This window comes from Cuculus canorus, chromosome 4 (assembly GCF_017976375.1).
Source record: "Cuculus canorus isolate bCucCan1 chromosome 4, bCucCan1.pri, whole genome shotgun sequence".
NCBI lineage: Eukaryota > Metazoa > Chordata > Aves > Cuculiformes > Cuculidae > Cuculus > Cuculus canorus.
Genome location: NC_071404.1, coordinates 52,322,121 through 52,340,530, shown reverse-complemented (window position 1 = coordinate 52,340,530; position 18,410 = coordinate 52,322,121).

The window sequence follows — 18,410 nt, the reverse complement described above, 5'->3', positions numbered from 1 at the left end:
TCTTTAATAGATCCCAAATACAAAAAAAGATTGGTTTTTTTTTGGAAAAAGTAAATGGGACTTTAAAAAATGGCTTATGAATACACTTCAATGTATTTTGCAGCTATAAGAATATTTACAACTCTTACGTACAAAATATTTATCTGCTATGTTTCTGAAAATTTTTAATTTTGATGCTATATACTAAAGTTAATTGCAGATGATCAGTGGTTGTGTCCTCTGAACTGTCTCTTGTTTTCAGATGATGTGTGAACGCACACATCATGAGTTTTGTACATGGTACCTTTCTGTCAGTCTTCCTTTTTAAAATACCTACAGGTTTTACCTCAGAATTACACATTTAAATCAGTTTGCAAGTTAATGTGAACCTGTGAATACTAATAGCAGTTTTTCCTAAGCAGCCCTAAACTTCAGTGCTTGTTTAACAGCCGTGCTGTGCTATTTAAGTATGCAACAGTCTTTTTTCACTCAGGAGTCTGTCTTTTCTGCAAACAGAATGATCCATGAGTGACGCATGCACATATAAGGAAATGAGATTCTGTCCAAAAGATCTTTCAAAAAAGTGTGATGATGGGAGGACTTAATTGGCAGGCACTATTAGACTTCTGTGTGCTGTCATCTTTAATTTTAACTAAGTAACAATATCTTCTCTATATGGACTGTAAGATTTTAAGGCTGCGCTATAGTTTCTCAATTGTAATTACACATTTAAAGAAAAGTGGGTATTATGGGTAAAAATAGAACATATTAATATGAGCCTAACAATGAGATTTTACTGGAATTGTAAGTCTTTCTCATTAATAAATCGCAGGTCCTCAGTAGGCAAGTGAGCTGCCTGGAAAACAAAGCATTCCCTTTCAGAACGTTCTGTACACATGCTGTTACAATGATATTAATACTTGAGTTTCTTTTTAAATGCTAAGGGTATATTTCTAGACAGCGATAGCTTTTATTTGCTAATGACATTGTGAAAACCCCCATGAATACACAATTACTTAGTATTTGATACACTTCACCTGTGTTTGGTACCCATCAGTCCTAGAGGCTTCTTTTGTTTTGGTATGTCCCTGCCAACCCTCATTACTGTTAGTTTGTTCTGATAGGATAAATCAGTGAAAGCTTCTGTTATAAAACAATCAACTATATATAGTTAGTTTCATCTTGTGTGTAATGTAAGTAGTTTCTTGCAAAAGAGAATTCTCAGCATCATATGGGTTGGAGTTACTGGATCTTGAAGAGCTTTTGTTGCCTCAGGCAAAAGACTGAGGGTGCTTAATCATTTCAGTTCTGGGAACAACAGTAAATCGTCTGTGAATTTAAATCTGTTTGAAAAGGTAGCTTACAGTAGACTCTCTCTTGGCACACATTAGGCAAAACTGCAATTTATACCCTCACTGAGTAGGCATAAATTTCCTTGTATTTACTGGAAATCATTGCTTATATGCGAGGTAAGTTTTTGACTGTCACTGACTCATTAGTTTTATGTGGATTTTTAAAACATGGGTGAAAAAGCAGGTTCAATACATACACATGATTAACAAGTATTTCCAATTCTGTTAAAGAATAGTGTTGTGACTTAAAAGTTGAAAAGACTGTGGTTTTGTGTCTTAATATTGAGAAATAAAAGTTGTTTGATGTTATCTTTTGCTTATTGAATCTTCCAGAGTTTTCACTAAGTTATGACTTGGATAAAAATTATGTGACTTCTATCTAGCCAAAACCGACTTTTATTTTTAGCCCCAGGCATGGGTGTAACTATACTCTTTACTTCTCAAATATATTTTATCCTAAAATGCCAGTACCCCTCTCCCTTCCCCATGAATGTATTGAGCCTTGCAAAATAAATGTGCTGGGATCCTGATGCTCAGTTTAGAGTTAAGTGTGTAGAGGTCTACTGAGGTTACAGGGTGTATTAAGGGTTATTCAACTGATGGGCATGGTGAGAAATCAAATTTTACCTTCGAGTAAGGATATCTTCCTCACTTTTATGAGACCAGCTTCTGATTCAACGTATTTTATATTATGTTTGGAGTTGATGATCTCTAAGGTCTTTTCCAACCTAATGATTCTATAATTCTATGATTCTATATTATAGGTTTAATGTTGCTACATGATTGGTTTTGTTTTTTTTAATACACTATTACTTATATATATATATCTGGTAAAGGATCTTTCCCAGTGGGTAATTTGCAGCATGTAGTTTATTTGGGTTTCCTATCTCCTGTTAGTAGCCTGACATCAGAAATCAAGTTTGTGGGTTCTTTTATAGTGTTTTGAAAAAGAAATTATTGATTCTAAAAGCAAAAGATCTATTTGTCAGAAGCTGTTATGTAAAAATACTTCTTTTTGTTTTTAACTTTACAGATCTTTTTGTTACTTCTCTACATGTCTGGGTAATGCTGTGACTTTGCTTTGTTACAGCTGTTTATTAATAAAATCCTGGTGAACCCTGGCAGATGGTCTCTGCAGATTTGCCCCACATCAGTTCAAAGTCAGAACATTTTTTTTTTTGTTTTGTTTTTTTCTTTCCTTTTTCTCTAGGGAGATTTCCCTCTCTGGGTTTTCTCCATTGCAACTCTTTCTGACATTTTCTTGCTACCCGAATTGATGAATTGATGATTTGCATCAATACTTTGCTCATAAGTAGCTGGCTCTAGTGGTGCCATCACTCTCATGTGGAAATTGGCAGAATGAGTCAAATCCTTGCTAGCTTCTGTGGTTATCGTTATTTTTTTAAAATCCATTATGTTGTCTGTGTGAATTGGAGTTCACTTTAAAAAGTTCCTTCCTATACTGCTGTCAGATTGTAGTATTTAGAAAGTATGAATAAATGTAGAGTTTTGCAACTCAGCTGTTTCCTTTAAGATTTGTAGTTTTACTGTTAGTGTCAGAGGTCATGTGTTTACAAATTACTATGAATATAGGGAGCTTGTATTTCTCTGGGCAATTAAAGTAATGAATTTATCATAAGATCTTTGTTTCAGCTTTTCAAGTTATTTCAGGTTGTCCAAAGTAAAATAATAGAAGCACTTTTTTAAAAATGAGAGAACGCAACATTAAAGAGTGTGTGTGTATTAGGGAGTGTGACAGAGATAACCTAGTAAGACTAATGATTACCTGAAATACTTGTCACTGCTTTTGAAGCTTAACCCTTTTGCTCATCAATCAGTCAGCAGTGGCAGGTACTGACCATTAGGTGGATTCATTAACACCCTGCAGCCTTCTTGTACAGGGTGACCCACATCTGTCTTCATTAGAAGTTTGCTACTTGCCAGTAGTGAACAGATGGGTCATTACAGCCTACGTTGCCCTCTGGGCATACCTGGAGGACAGGCAAAGTCATCTGATACAGGACACAGACACGTATTTACTTCATAGAAATGGGACAAGTTATTGCTAAAAAAAATCTAATAACGTTAGACTTTTTACTCAGATTATCTAACCTATACTTAGTGGTGTTATATTTTTTTACTCTTTATTCTGTCTGATACCAGATTTGGGAACATGAAAGTATGGCTAAAACAGAGACTTAAAATATCGATGACCATTTCCTAAAAAAATTATTGCAGAGTATAGCACATAGCGATGCTGAAAATGCTGATCAGTATTTTCATTCAAACTCTAGAAGCCAGTTTCACCATCTCATTTTATCTTTCTACAATGGGAATGTTTTCTGTACAAATCAAGACCCTTTTTGAAAGAATTCTATGAAGTAAGGATGAAGATAAAATGCATTCATAATCATACTGCCAGGAGAGAAAAGTAAAAACCTTGTTTCCTTACACCTTCATCATTGCTGTTTACACTAAGTGAGCTTAAATCTTGTTCTACAACTATGGTTGAAAAGATTTTTGAAAAGAGGTATGTATCAATTATTCACTATGGGTTGACTTCTTTGAAAACTTCGGAGTAGTTAAGCTTGTATATTCAGTGTTAGCAGCATGATAATTGATATTTTGCTTCAGTGTTTTTAGGAGAAAATGTTTATTTGCAAAGCTTCATGTGAAGCACACTAAAATGTGAGGCAAACTGATTCCAGCCAGAAAGCCTGATTGTGACACTGGCTTTTTCCCTGGGAGGTTCTCCCAAATGGAACAAGAACCTTTACTAGTGAAGAAAGGCACCTCTTTCCACCTTAACTTTTGTTGAATAGGTTTTAGAATAGAGTTGCTTTTATATATTTAGAGAAGAATACTGTTAATGAGATTGGTGGAAGTAATATACTCATGAATGATACAACTAACTTTTTAAGTTGCGTGTACAACGGATGAATTGGACAGCAAACAAAAAACATGCTTTGTACTTACAAGTAGACATGATTTATGACAGCTAATTCTGCTGGGCACATGGAAGGGAGCATGAATAGCTTGCCTCATGAGAAGTGCAATATCTTGCTGCTCTTGCTAGATTTTATCAATTTTTTTTGGTTGAGATGTATTTTGCTGTTGTGCATGATGAAAAGATGGCAGAAGCTTGTTGCCGTAACAACTGCTTCTCAGTTTTTGAGAAAGGGCGTACTGCATTAGCATGTTCTATGTATTTATGATCTCAGATTACCTAGCAGTAAAGATGATATTCAGCATCCATGTAGAATATTTGCATATGTTTACACTGTTACAGAAGCCATTAAAATGATCTGAGAAGCTTTGATTTAAGATTGCGCAGGTAACCTCAATATGGCCTTGTTGTATCTATAGTTTGTGATACAATCTTTAATTACATGATGACGCTGTTTTCCACGGGATCTTGCCTCAGGGTATATAGAATAGATAGAGTCACTGAGTGAAGTGTCTTTTTTTTATTTCTTTTTTATCTTCTTCATTCTGTGTGAACTCCCTATGCTATATATTTCACATCCTCTTTACCATGTTCTGAAATGCAGGTGATTAATTTCTTTTCTAGCATCTCTGTGGCTCGTCGTAGAGAGTTTTTAACCGCTCTACAAGCATAAAATGAGCCATCTTTCTTTAAGTAATAGTCATGTTCATTTTCACTGCTGTTCTCTGTTCTTTTGGTTACTTGCATTACACTATTTTCATACTTATACCTGCCCTTTGTGCCTTTCTGTTCCTCTGTTCTCACATTAAAAACCATTTTTTTTTTGTTACAACTAGCTTTCCTGATATAGACCAAAATGACACAAGTCATTCTCATTCTGCTGTTTAACTTTGAGTGTGTGAAAAAGGATATGCTATCTTGAAACTTCTCTGTTAATTAAAAACACTGACTGCATTACGATGTATTAATATCACTAGGAAGAATGGTGATAATTTGCTACTATGTTGACAACATTAACAATTTTAACACCTGAAAGTGGAGTATGGGGATTTGTAGTTAAGGAATCATGGAATGGTAAATAATTTTTTGTGGCTTCATAGTGACATGTTCAAGTGCAGTTAGCTTTCAGAGCATAAGAAATTGAAAAATCACATCCTCGGTGAAGATATCTGTATTTGACAAACAACATTGATTTTAAATGACCACTTGATAAAGTTCTGTTAATTGTTTGTATCACCACAAAATTTTTTATGCACTGTAGAATTAGCAACTGTAGTTAATTTTTTTTTTTCTTGACTTTTTATCCAGTAATTACTTGAAAAATAGATGCAGGAATTTGGAGGCAAACTGAAGGCTTTGTAATGATCCTTGATAGAACCTGAAAAGTACCAATATTAACAGTGGAACTGTAATGGATATAGTTACTAAAATTAAAAGTTATGTATTAGTGAACTTCCTATTGACTCATAAATAGCAGACCCAAGTATTTTGCAGATGGTGATTATTTGAAAGCAAGTTTTCTGATTTCTTTTATTTACCTTGTATGCTGGCATTTGTTAGTTTATGCAAGCACATACTCCTAAGACCTCCTGGAAAAGATGATGTTGTATGAATACTATTTACTGTCACTTAATTTCTTTTATCATAGCTTCCTTGGGTTTAGATTTGATGGAGTGACATAATGTGTTAGATAGCAGCACTTGCATATTTGAAGGAACTACCACTGTCATGTTTATGTTTGATCTGCTATGTGTCAGTATGTCTTATCTTCTTGTTAATGCATTTTTCTATTGCTTGCTATTTTTGGCCAAGAAATACAGCTTAGATGTTGGTATTCTTGAAGTGTTTGTTTCATTGTTATGAGTGGTAGTCCACCTATTTTTGCAATTCTGTATTGTATTATAGATTTATTGAGATTTCTTTTTCTTTAAAGGAGGAAAAATGATTTATTAGCTTCCTGAAAAATCTTATATGTATATAAACCTTTTTTTCTGTTTAAGTACTCCCCTCCTGACAAAAAAAAACCCAAATCTGCACAAGGATGGTTCTCTTTCTGTTCAAGTTCCATGTATATTAGGGTTGTGGTGTAGTATTTTGAAGGTGTTTGGTAGATTAGATTACATCTCCTGCCCATGCTTGTACTGACTGGTCATCTCCTCCCATAATCCAACCTCCTATTGCCCTTTATGAATGCCACCGACTGTTTGTACTGTCCTAATGAGACCTTCTTTTGGAATTCATTTTCTGGCCTGTAACTTTGTGTTGATTCAAACAGTTTTTCTTGTAATGTGTTGGACTTGCTTATTGACAAGCAATCTTCTAAATAATCTTCAGTGAATTTTTGTAGATGCCCTTTGAGATTGAGAAACCCATGTGCTGAAAAGATACTGTCAAAGGATATGAACTTTGAGTGTTTTGATGTGTGTTGTGTGTGGGGTTTTGGGTTTTTTTTTTCCTAATGCAAAATTTTGATTGTAGGACCTTAAAGACGCAGCACACAAAAGAAAAAAGCTTTGACATTTTTTTGTAGAAACTTATGACCTTACTAGTTGCTGCTGTGCATTCTCTGTGACAGGGAGCAGAATGACTAATCCATTAGGTTCGTGATCAAGCTTTATCCAAATACAAATAACTGTGTGTTTTTTTCACAGCAACATTGTTAGATTTAGTTAATTTTGTACTTGGATAAAATGTGAGAGGTACAGTACAAGTAATAATGCAGTTATCAATGCAATTTTTATTCCATTTAAAGCACAACTTTATAAATATTAACAATGAACATCAGCAAAAGTATAATTTTGCTGATAAGTTAATGCTTCTTTTCATATAATTCAGTATCACTGTTTGACTGAGAGGCGATTCTGCCCCTCTACTCTGCTCTTGTGTGACTCCACCAGGAGTTTTGTGTCCAGTTCCAGAATCCTCACCATAAGAAAGATATGGAGCTGATGGAATGGGTCCAGAGGAGGGCAACAAAGACGATCGGAGAGCTGGAGCACCTCCCATACAGGACAGGCTGAGAGAGTTAGGGTTGTTTAACCTGGAGAAGAGAAAGTTCTGAGGAGATCTTGTAGCGACCTTCCAGTACCTGAAAGGGCTACGGGAAAGCTGGGGAGGGACTGTTTTCAAAGGCCTGTGACAAGATGAGGGACAATGGCTATAAACTGTAGAAGGAAAGATTTAGACTAGACATTAGGAGGAAATTTTCACTATGAGGGTGGTGAGGCACTGTCACAGGTTGCCCAGGGAAGCTGTGGATGCCCCAGGTGTTCAAGGCCAGCTTGGATGGGGCCTTGGGCAGCCTGATCTAGTGGGAGGTGTCTCTGCCCATGGCAGGGGGGTTGAAACTGGATGATCCTCAAGGTCCCTTCCAACCCAAAACTATGAGTTCTATGATTCTCTGATCTTTTAATTGGATTACCTTTTTGAATTTCAGCAGGTACTGTGTTGACCTTTTAAGACAGCTGTTTATCCATTGGAAGAGGGGGCATTTGAACTAGCACTCTTTAATGAGCTAGCACTCTCTAGGAATTTGTGAGAAATTGTACTCAGCAATTGCTGGTGCCAGCCTGTATGGGATGAAGTTGTTGTTGAGGGAACTCATCTATGACGGCATAAAATTACACATTAATAGAAGTATCTCAACAAGGAGGAAACCGTCTAGTGTTAACATACTTTTAGAGCCATAACCTACTGTATATCTATATAGATCCTTGAGGAGACTGATGAAAGGTCTTCCCTGTGAAAGCTCTCAGGGGAAGAAAATGTGGTTTTTGTTTCTGCTCAGAGCAATAGGAACAGAGACACAACACTGCAATTTGCTATCATTTATAATTCTTTACTAGCTGGCTTGATTAAACATAAAAAAATTATGCAAGGAAATAATTTTCTTAAGTGGGACCTTTCGGAATTAGTGTTACTTCAAAATCAATTCATTTTCATGTCTGATGTTTATAGCTTAAATGCAGATTGGTAAATTTGACCCTTTTAAAAGATTGCTATAATTTAGCATCATTAACTATTTTCAGCATAGTATTAATTAGAATATGCAAGTTAGTTGAGCTTTTTGGAGATTAAATTCATTTGATGGAGGCAGTATTTTTACAAGCTAATAGTGGTGTAGTATTATTTGATGTTATTTCTTAAGAATAAATTGTTTATTCCATAAAGATATATTAATAGTAGCTTTTTGATATCTGCAGCTATATTGTAATTTGTATCAAAGCTTCTCAAAAACCTGAAATATCAGAGGCCAAGAAAAGTCAATGGTATGTAATGATAATAAAGCAAACTTTCGTTACCTCCAAACTTTTAGTCTGCTTTGGGAGATAGGAATTGTGGCCCATGGAGAGCCTATGTCAGAGATTTTCAGACAAACTGCAGCCCATGGGGAACTCATGCTGGAGTAGGGGAAAAGTGTGAGAAGGAAGGAGTGGAGGAGAGAAAACAATTTGTACTGACTGTAACTCTCATCTCCTTGTGCAACTTTGTGTTGTGTAGAAGAGTGTGGAATGAAAGAGTGAAGTTGAGCCTGGTAAAAGTAGGGAGGAGAGGGGATGTTTTAATGTTTATGTTTTTATTTCTTACCCCTTGAATCTATTTTAATTGGCAATAAAATAAAGTTAACTTTCCTCAAGCTGAGTCTGCTTTGTCTGTAATGGTAATTGCTAAGTAATTTCCCTGTCTATATCTTGACCTACAAGCTTTTTTTAATCTGTTTCCTTTCCTGTCCCTTTAAAAAGTCTGCATATGCACATGCAAATTATTAGTTTTATTGGTTTAGTTTAAAATTAATTAATTCCCTATATAGGAAATGCTGAACCAAAAACTTGAGGTTATGGTAGGCATGGTGCTCTTCAATTTAATTCTGAGCTTTCTCTTTTTCTCTTATTTTTTTTTCATGCTAACCCTTAATGAGACTTGTGAAGTTATTAAGAAATTACTTCATTAATTCATACGCAGATATTCCAGACTTTTAGATTCAAGACAGTATAAATATACAACAAACTTTTCTGCTGTAGAAAATAAATGTGTTATAATTCATTCTTGGAATGGTTCAATGTTCTTATTATTCCAAAATATACAGTAACTTTTTCTTTGAGGAAAAAAAATCATGCAAGTAAGAGTATTAGTGTGACTGTCTGATTTGGTTTTTTCCACCAATGATTACAATTATATTCATAGGCATCTGTGAATAATTAAAAAAATTGTAAACAAAATTTACAGTTTATTTCATATTTTGTTTGCCTTACAACAGAGAATAAAAACAGTTTCAGGCCTCTCATGAAGTCTATAGCTGATAGCAAGTATGTGTTGTTAAACGGTGTGCTTAAATAGTTCTAAATTTGTTTGTCGGTGTTCCCACCCATCCTAGAGTCCAAAATACTCTGACACTTGTTCAAGTATTCAGTTTCCAGATAAATCATTCAATAGAACAGTTTGCATTGTGATGATATCAGTTTAATGAAAGGGCAGAAATATGAGAATGGTGTTTAAAATCTGTCAAGCTTAATTAATTGTAATAATATCTTTTAATAGCAGAGTTGTCCAGAACAAAATTAATTCTTTCCTATGGCAGGAAATTATCTGCATACAGCAGTTTTCTGTACTCTTAATAAAAAACCCACCAAACCCTATTGTAATATAACCAGATCGTACTAGGTGGAATAAAATTTTAGTGAGTGCTTGGTACTAAAATAGAACATGCTGATTTTTAAAATGGAGGAAATACGGCTGATTATACCCAAATTTTATTTGAAACAGTATCTCTAAATTAACTTTGTAACATTGTTTTTTATCATTTATTGATTTTTTTTCCCAATAAGACCAAAATCCCATTAAGTGTCTGATACAGCAGTGAGTTTTACATACTTGTACAGACTTTGCTGTCTGTAAAATTACTAAACTTCTCGAATTAAGAATAAGGAAAAGTGTATCTATTTTTTTTTACTTGCACCTTCTACATTAGGTTTCTGTCTCAGCGACTGGACATCATGTCTCATGTTTTGGTAGCCTTTGTTAGCAATGAAGATACTGAACTTTCTTCGTTGCCATATTTGCGGTGTAGGAGAGAACATTGTAAGAGTGCTATATCAGCAGAATTAGTTGATGTTGCTTATTAAAATTCATTACAAATAGTAGTAATTGATTTCCCTTCTAATTAAAGGAAAGGCAAATGATTATACAATACACATTACAATTTCTGGAATACTTTCTCATAGACTACATGTATAGCTGGGAACCTAGGGGGTCTTAGGGTTTGTAGATGGAGTGGAAAAGTTGCATGTGCATTATTAATCTAAATATGTATAACTTAACAAGAGTTAAAATGTTTCAGTTCCCACCTGCATGGAGTGTTTTAACTAATGAGTCCGCTAGGACTGTCAGTGAAGTACTCTCAACTGAACTATTATTATAAAGGTATCTTAAATATATTTCCTCTTGAGTTGCTGGAAATGGCTTTGAATGTTAGCTTTAAACTGTGACATTTGTAACAGGGGTGTGGCTAGTCTGATAGGAGTGCAGATATGGATCTCATATTGTTCTTTTACTGCTGTTCAAATTCAGAGCTGTTGCAATCCAGTCAAGCGAAGGAGAAGATGAGGCTGTGTGCATGAACACTTGGTTAAATATTATCTCTTCTTAGCCTTAACAAATTTGTTGGCCTGTACCTCTGCTATTTGTATACAGTTCATAGAATACTTGTGATTCAGTTTTGCTCTGAAGTTTTCTTTAATTTTTAATCCATGTACATAATAGTAAGAAGAGCATCTTTCTTTTTACTACTGCAGATCAACTCCAATGTTGTTTTTCTGTCTTCTTTAGCTATGTGATCTTTGTACTAGGCTTACTTATCTACAGCTGTTTGACTTTTTAACAAATTCCTGGGCTTGATTATGTAGGACAGACCTTTTTCTGAAACATAGAATAAACGGTACTTCACGTTAGTGTAAATTTATGCTGTAATTGCATGAAGTTTTGAAGATGCAATATCTCTGCAATTGTGTATGATGGAATGAATATGCTATGAAATAGACAATCAACCACTAGTTACAGGTCACAAAAAAACACTAGTGTGTTGCATTCTAATAGCAATCTTTCCTGTTATTGAACATATGATACTGCAGTGATTTAAGAAAATGTTGAGTTGGTATAAGGTCTACACGAAAAATATTTTAACAACTAGCATTTACTTAAAATCATACTTCAATACAATTTATTGTACTTTTTACGAGAGGAAGCACCTGTGTTTATGCTCTTGATTCTGGAGACTCGAAAAATAGTGATGATGATAGCAATGTTTTTGAAACCTCGGCATGTGCCAGCATGTTGTCAACGTGCAAAACAGACACTGTTAAATGTGAGATAATTTTGGATTAATTTATTCTGCCTGTGCTGCACAATTTTTTTTCCTATAAATTACCTCACAAAATACAATTTGGTGTTTCAGGAACTTGTATTATCATGTAGTATGGAGGTGGTTAGAATAATTGTCCTTTTATTTGATGTTCAAATATAGATATTTATTATTTTATTTTGTTGCCTTTATATCCTAATAAAACAAGCAGTGCCCTTCTGCAGGATTATCATGTGTCACAAGTTCTGACCTTGTTTTCTCCAAAGCAAAGCAGATTCGTGCAAGCTATATGTAGTCTTTAGTACAAATCTTGCATGAGCAAAAACTTCGAAGCAATTGTCCTCGTTCACGTAGGGTAGTATGATGTATGTTTATCTGTATTATGAAGCATAATACTTCATTTGGGTGCTTTGAACTATGGAGAAAATATGAGAACTTTAGAACTTTCCATTAAACCTTAGGTTTGCTGTAAAGTGTTCATACAAGGAAGACAAACCAAAAACTGGAAAATTGTAATAAGTAAAATTTTAATATTAAGTTTTGTGGTTATATTTGTAAATAGTGAAATATGCAAGTGATTTACATGGTAACGTACTTAAAACATTTAGTGTGTTGGGAAGGTAGTTATTACCTGTGGCTTAGGCATTAAGTTCCTTTAGAAAATAACAAAATCAAGGAATGCACTTTTATAAGGAGATCTCAAGACTCCATATGCTCACATATCCTCTCATTGACTCATTAATGGTTCACTTATATTTCCCTTAAAATAAAATGTATTTAAGTGTTCACTTTTACCTTCATATGAAATGTGTATGTGCATTAGATGATTGTATTTTTACATAAATGTGTAGCCAGTTAGGACTTGAGTTCCTTTTTTCTACGGTTTTCTGAAACCTGAACAATCTGAAATGAAAAGTCAGTTTCAGAAGATGGAAAACAGTCCAAAATAAGCCATACATGTTTAAGAATTTTAATAACCTGAATAGTGTAATAGTAAGGTAATTGTTAAGAAATATTAGTTGTAGCATTCTGTGACTGCTTAAGTATTTCTGGGTAGTTTTGCATTGTTTAGTCTAACTGTTGATGCTTATGAAATCTATACGAATACAACTCAGACACTTAAGTGTTCATGAACCACATATATGGGTTCATGTATATGCTTGAGAACTCTCATGTAAATGAGAAATTTGAATCTCTTGTTCCACACAAAATGCAGGGAGGATGTTGGATAGGCATTTCATTCAGGGCATGCATAATGCTTTGGTGTGTGCTTTTGAAAGTGTGGTGGCTAAAATAAGTGAAATTTTTTTGACTATGTAAACTTATGTAACATGTACATTCTATGTACTTATAGTGAGTACTGCTGCATGTTCAGAGGAGATATTCATTGGAAAATGTGCAGATCAGGTGCGGGATTTCATCATGTCTGAGGTGTTCACTCTCTTTCTGAAGCACAAAAGATATTTAAAAGTATTTTTCACCTTATATATATATATACAAGTGTATGTGTGACCAAGCTGACTAATGGCTTTTGGTTGCTAGTGAGTGAAGGTGACATTTTTGCCACTCTGTGACTAAATGTGAAAATTGATTTTTAAAATTATCAGAAAACACCCAGCAAATATAAAGCTGGCAATATGCATATGCTGGAATACAGCTTAGAACAACCTTTTCCTTCTCATCTCTCTTGCCTTATTATTTTTCTAAATAAATATTTTCTGTTTTTCTGTTTTTCTCTTGTCTGTATTTCTCTTCAGAAGCATGAGATATTTACCTAGTTTTTGAGACTAAAACTATTTTTTTCTGTATCAATTGGATTTTCTTTTTTTTTTTTAATTCTTAATAATATAATAATACATTCTGAAACTATGGCTAGATAAGCATGTCAGACTCGTCATAAACGCTTTCAGGAAGTTTCTCTTCAGAAATCTACTGGCTTGGGTTGTCAGGCCATTAAGGCATTTTCTTATTTTTTAACAGTTTTTAACCAACTACAATTTTCTGTATGACTTTTACTTTCTTGATTTTAATTTTTAAATTTGAAAATAATCCCTGTTGTAGTTATGTTATATAGAACCCGGCCTTGACTAGCTTGAAGCTTCAAAATTTCAGCAACTGTAAACTTGTTGTTCCCTTCCCCCCTATACTTCAGAAGATTTTATCTCCCAAAAATAAAATTCAGGAAGAAAAAAAACCCAAACAAACTTGAATATTCAAATGATATAATCTAAACCCAAGTGTGCGTACCAAAATTGTTTCACTGCTTTTTCTGTGATGGTGAGTGCAAGTCAATGTAAGTAAATTTGATGTTTGCGCTGGTGACTGAAAAATGATTTCATGGAGGAATAATAGTTCTTGCCATGTGTTTTGGATAGAAGTTAAAAAGTCACGTAACCTAGGAATACATTGGCTTTCCATGACTATTTTTTTTACTTAGTTTATATTCAATTACAGGGAATTCGGTTGGCTAAGGATTGTACAATTGTTCTCAGGTACCAAGGCCCGCTGGCATCTTGCAACTTATGTTCAGAAAACTAAATTTTTTTTCCTGTAAAATACATTTGCAACAAATTTAATGTTCTTCCTCCCTTTATTGTTTTGCTGTATGTACTATTTGGCTTGTGGTATTTAAGTATCTGAGTTTAAAAATAATTTGATTTCTTCAAGATTTTACTCAACATGCACCAGGTGTGGAGGCAGCACAGGTGTAAGTTGCAAATGGAAGGTATATGTTTTCAAAGGTGGGCCTGCCTTTGAGAATGTCTGGGACTACACCACTGATACCTGGCTTGGCTGTGTAAAAATTTTGCATATTGTTGGCTGTTCATATGACTATGTGTTTGTGCACATATATACAAAGTATTTTGTACAACCAAACTGTGTTAATGTTTGATATTAAAACATGGCTGAAAATCGCTGTTATGTGACCAGAATGATTTAAGCTGGTAGCTGCCACTGTGTCTGAATTGCATTAAAAGAGAAAGCAAGCATACTGTCAAATGTACTGTACTAATGTAAGCACTTTCTGTTTATGTAGTTTCCGAATGTGCTCTATGCTGTCATTGGCATATTTTTTCCCCTTGTGCTTCACTAGAGACTTCTACGTGAGAAATCAATCACACCATACATATAACAAACTACACACAGCTCTTGAGTCCTATAAAACATCAGGAATGAAAAGGATCCTATTTAGTGAAACTGCTGCTCAATTTATTCAAGACTACAAGCTAGATAAAACACCAAGTTTGCAGTTCATCCAAATACTGCTGGTATTCAGAGTGCATAACCTAATATTGGTAAGACTGATATTCTAAGAGGTAAGTAATTAATCTTGTAATTGAAAACACAGTAAATATAAAATTAATTTGAAATGTAAATACTCTAATAATTATAAGAAATATACATATTGGATTTGGGCCAAAGAAATGCAGATGTGGCTTCCAACTCACCGCTATTTTGAGTTTCTAGGAAATATGAACCCTTTTAAATCAGTTTTCATAGATAAATAGTAGTATGTTTGGTTTACCTCATTTATAGGATTGCTGCCTAATGATGAAGCAATATGAGTAGCATCTGTGGATTCTGGATTTCCTCTTTTTCCCCACTTAGAGCTACTATTAAATAAGACTGTTTCTCTAAAATACAAGTTCTATAACCAGCTATCAATGAAATACCGAAGATGTGATTGTAATGTGGAAAGTATGATTTTACATAAGTGAATACACGAATAATGGATTATGCTTTCACTCTGCTGGCAAGATTGTAACTCGCACCAGGCTAGCAGTGGTATGTGGATGGAAGGGCAAGCAGTAGAATGCATCTGGTAAAGACCCATTCACATTGCCTGCTTTTTTGTGGTTCATGCATGATTATGTAAAGTCAACGGTACTCAGTGGCATAGGAGTTCTTTTTGGTCATCTGGTATGGCCATTCATTTTGAACACAGACTTGGTGCCCTCTGTAGCCTTTTGCATTTCCTTCTCTCTGTTTTGTCCTCAAGTGCTCATATGTCATGTGAGCCATCTACAATTCAGTGGTTTCCTTGAAGCTCAGTTTTGCTCTGCTTGACAAATGTAGCGGTTGTGTTTTATCCACTGACTTGCAGGAGGCTACTTGCGTGTGCCATCTATATAAATTACGTGCCATTTGCACGCTGCACTGAAAAAAGGGGAATATTCAGAAATACCCTCTGAATGACACTGCAATGTCATCCTCACATCTCACCACACACCTGATCTCAGTCAGAATGAGGGGAATTGCCCATGGCACCTCTAACATTTTCTGTGCCGAACTCTGAATAAGCTGCAGCCGCTAAATTAAGAGACTGGTCAGAAGGTTTTATTGCTTTTCATAACCTGTACTTTCACTGCTGTACTTTGCAGTGAATATCCTGAGTTTTTTGGGGTTGTGTGTGCTGATAGTAATTACAAAGACCCAAGTTACCACGTGTTTAAGTTTTTGACAAAAACCTTTGTCTGATTCTTGTGAATTATGTTGAAGACATTAGTCAGAAGGTGACACTCGTTCTTCCTGTATTTACTACGACTGCTGAGGATAAGTCTTTAACTGCTCTCTTCTTTGCTGTAACAGATGTTAATTTTGAAATAGCTTTTCATCTTACCTGGCAATTCCTTGCGCTTGGAAGCCTTATGCTTGTCCTTTTCTGTTGAACAAAGCTGAGCATTTCATTAGATGCCTCAATTCTAAGCACTGTCATCAAAGATCACACTGTACAATTTGCTTACTTGCTATCAGTCCAAATCTTTTATTAGCTAAATGATAATTGTATTCCAGTGGTGAAATCCCCATAGTGCTGAATATGAGTTTTTTTTAAAAAACTGTAGCATCTTCAGCTCCTTAGTGTTTACCTTTTCTGGAAAAGAATGATTTTTGTAGTCCTGACTCTGCTGATTGAGTTTACTTCAAAAAATACATCTTTAAAAAGAAAATAAAGAAGATAACTGACCTGAGAATTTTGGAAGGTATTTTATTTTTTTCTAATTGAGTAATTGGAAAAATGGTAATGGGTTTTGAAGAATTGTTCGTACTTGGAGAGAAAGAGAGCTAACCAATGAAAAGAGCTAGGTACGGAGTGTGTCCAGATAAATAAGTCTGCACTTTTGTTCCTGAATTTACATTTTTGCTCTTTTGTAGAAATGATAAAGGCAAAGCCAATTATTTTTTATGCTTTTTGTCATATAACACAGAACATATTTTACTCACAGTGGTATTAAATCTGGGGTTGTGTTAAAAGGACAAATTCTGATTCTGAAGTTGCAGAAATGTTAGAGAATAAATGGCAAAAAAAAATTTGTGTTGAATTGTTTTCAGAATAACAGTTTCTGAGGCTCCTCATCTTTCCTACTTACATTTTTGTTGCATAGTCTTTCTGTTCTTTGTCACAACTTCCCTATCTCTACTTCAGAATAATAAACCTTTAAAATATGGTTTTAGCTACTTGCTTATTGTGTCTTAGTGTCTTATAACGTATTGCAACCTTGTTCTATCTAAATTATCATCTACTAAGGGGAAGCATTTAAGAACATGATTAATTCTAAGCATTTTCAAGTTCCATTGCTAGAGTTCCATGTTTATGTTGAATCACAACTGAAAGCAAATTATCATCTGATTATATTCACAGATGAATTGCTTATTGTTTTTGAAATATATAAACCTAAATTGTTAGTCCTTCTGCCCTGACTTCTAAGTGTTATGCTCATTCGTCATTGCTGCTATTTGAATACTTTAATTAGAATAGAGTACAAAGACATATTTTAACATGCTAAAATGTGAGAAATGTGATTAGGAAGTGGATAAGTTAGGAAGGTAAGATAAAGGTCACAGGAACTGGATAATCAGCAATTTTTTAAAACCTAGATAATATATGTTTACAATAACCTCCTGCATACCCTTTAGCAGCAAGGAGAGCCTTAAAACGAGCCCATTTTTTAACCTCAATATTGAACACAAAGATCTGTTTCCTATAAAGGTTAAGCTGCTATAAAAGAATAAATCTGGATGTTGGAGTGTGTTTTCTCCCTTTCCCTTTGCCACACTTAATTAGTAAATGCTTTATTGCTTAGGGTTTAAATTTGTGTTACACTTCTAATGTTTGAGGGGAGTCATTCTCTGATCATTAAATATATGACCATTGGTCCCTTTCATACCTGGTTTTCCCATACATAGAAATTGGGATGATGGTTTGTGCCCACTCGCATTGGGATGAGGCATCAGTGTGCAAGTAAGGAATGTGCTTTGACCCCAAAGTGTAGAAACACATGTATTACTACAGTGCATTTCTTGAATGAGTTCTTTGTAATAGTAATTTTGCTCTGTGTGATACTGCACTATTATGTTTTACTAGCTTTGTATGCTTATGTGTGTAACAAAATATCCTTTGCTGGGATGCTGACCTCTAGATCTAGCAGCTAGGATCCCAATGCTTTAGCTCAAATAGTTCACTCTGTTAAGCTGCATTTTTTTGTTCTGGGGCCAAAGTTAGAAAAAAAGCCACAATAAAGTTTACTCCCCTTTACAGCACAGTTTCATGATTAGCATTTAAGTCCTCTTTAGATTTATATTAAATTCCTTTACCTCCTGTTTTATCTTCTTGTTACAGATTCCCTATAATAAATCATGCATTTAGGTTTTATCATAGGATAATATTTCTGTATTTTTGAAGTATGACTACACAATTGAATGTGTTTCTCATAAAGTAAGTTTAAGGAACAGAGGAGAAACTAAACACAGTACTAGTCTTGCAGAACATGCCAGT